At 41.1% G+C, this 2,326-nt stretch overlaps 1 pseudogene; it reads left to right on the top strand.

Annotated features, from left to right (window-relative positions):
- Positions 1-704: 704 nt before the first annotated feature.
- On the top strand, positions 705-1,595 carry LOC101941927 (olfactory receptor 10A5-like; annotated as a pseudogene).
- The last annotated feature ends 731 nt before the right edge of the window (positions 1,596-2,326 follow it).

The raw sequence follows: 2,326 nt of genomic DNA, 5'->3' as shown, positions 1-2,326 counted from the left end.
TGTCTGGAGCACTTAAATAACATTTTATTTTTTTTTGTATTGAACTCTTTCTTATTTTCAGCTGCAATTAATTAATTTGGGCAAAGACTGTTCTACTTTAAATTCATCAAGGGCCAGAATCTGCCTGTCTCCCTCTCATGAAGTTTGTTAAAGGTTTAAAATGTGAGAGAAAGCAACTCTTTTTTAAAACTTTTTTGAAAGGTTTTCACAATTCTCCAGTGGGTGCCAAAAGTTTTAGCATAGAAAGTGGTGTTTTCCCTCCCAACTTTTTCTCCTTTTTCAAAAACAACCAACCAACCTTTTTTCTATGTTTTCCATTGAATTTTTGGTCAATGGCCCATTTTTCAATTCAATTAGAATACATTTCTGCTGGCTAAAGGACTGTGCAAGGTGTTCTGACCGGAGGCTAGAATAAGCCAAAGAAAAAATGGGGAAAACTGAGGCAAAAGTTGCTTCCATGCCACAACCAGCCAGGAAGGGGTGTGTCGGGACAGCAACTTTGCCATGCTCCCATACACACATTAGACAGAATATACGACTGTCACAATCAGAAGAGTGTGGGTATCTATGCAGGTTTCTATTATTGATGGCTGAAATGCCTGATTTCACCTCTGTGAGAGAAAGTTATGGGCCAACACTCTGAGTAAGTGACATGCCCTTGTCCTCTGCCTTTGTTGTCTCTGCAGATCCAATGCACCAATCCAATGGTGACTGGAAATCACACCACAACACCTGGCTTCATCCTCTTGGGATACTCCAAACTCATGAACCTGCAGGGTTTGCTCTTCGTGGTCTTCTTAGTCATTTGCATGGTGATCCTGCTAGGGAATGGTGTCAATGTCTTGGTCACAGTGTTGGACTCTGCCCTGCACACCCCCATGTATTTCTTCCTCAGGAACTTGTCCTTTTTGGAGATCTACTACACCTCAGTCACCCTGCCCAAGATGGTGGCCAATTGCCTGGCAGAGGATGGAAGTATCTCATACACCGACTGTGCTGCCCAGATGTATTTCTTACTTTTACTAGGTGGCACAGAGTGTTTCCTTCTGGCGGCCATGGCCTATGACCGTTACATGGCCATATGTAACCCCCTGCATTACACACTTATTGTCAACAGGGAGCATTGTGCTAGGATGGTAGCCAGGTCCTAGCTTGTCAACATCCCGGTTCATTTTGGGCATACATATTTGGTGTTCTCTTTGCCCTTCTGTGGGTCTCATGAAATTAACTACTTCTTCTGTGATATCCCCCCTCTGCTGGAGCTGTCCTGCATGGACACCTACAGGCATAAAATTGCTGTGTTTATGGCAGTTCTGCTATTCATAATCACCCCTTTTATCTTAATTGTTATCTCTTATATTAAACTCTCCAGCACGATTCTGAAGATGCCGTCAGCCGAGGGCAGACACAAGGCCTTCTCCACCTGCTCCTCACACCTCACTGTGGTGACTCTATACTATTGCGCTGGAATGATAGTGTATTTGAGACCCAAGTCAAGGAACTCAGAGGACACTGAAAAACTGCACTCTCTGTTTTATACCTTTGTGACTCCGATGTTCAACCCCTTCATATATAGTCTGAGGAAAAGGAAGTGAAAGTCGCCCTAAGGAAATTAGTAGGTAAAAAATGATTCCACAAAATACACCACATATTCCTCAAATAATGTTGTAGATTCCTTTAAAGACAATGCAGAACCCACAAGATATATTTCTGGTTCCTCAAGAGTAGTTCTAGATTTCTGAAGATCTATTCTAGACTCCTTGGAGAGTCCACCAGACAGATTCTTCATTATTATGCGTTCCAGATTGCTCAAGACACATTTTAGACACCTTAACATCCTGAAATGATTCCTTCAGACATGTTCAGCAAGATACATTTCATATTCCTCAAAATATAGCTTAATATTCATGTTGAACTCCATTATGTATAGTTTAAGGAGTGGAGGAAAAAATATTCTCTTGAGGAAAATGTCATATACAAAGCAATTCTTTCATGTAGGGTTCACATTTTTACATATCTGCTTTCTTGTAAATATAAAATGTGATGTAACTTTATTAAAGTATCAGAGGGGTAGCCGTGTTAATCTGTAAAAAGCAACAGAGTCCTGTGGCACCTATAAGACTAACAGATGTGTTAGAGCATAAGCTTTCATGGGTGAATACCCACTTCATCAGACGCATGACACGAAAGATTATGCTCAAACACATCTGTTAGTCTTAAAGGTGCACCAGGACTCTCTGTTGCTTTTTAATAAAGTAAACATATGTAATGAAAGAATATATCCTGTGTGACAGACCCAGACCAGTAGGGTACAGGAGTCTGGTCC

This window comes from Chrysemys picta, chromosome 13 (assembly GCF_011386835.1).
Source record: "Chrysemys picta bellii isolate R12L10 chromosome 13, ASM1138683v2, whole genome shotgun sequence".
NCBI lineage: Eukaryota > Metazoa > Chordata > Testudines > Emydidae > Chrysemys > Chrysemys picta.
The sequence above is the reverse complement of the archived record's forward strand: the minus strand, read 5'-3'. Positions and strand labels throughout refer to the sequence as shown.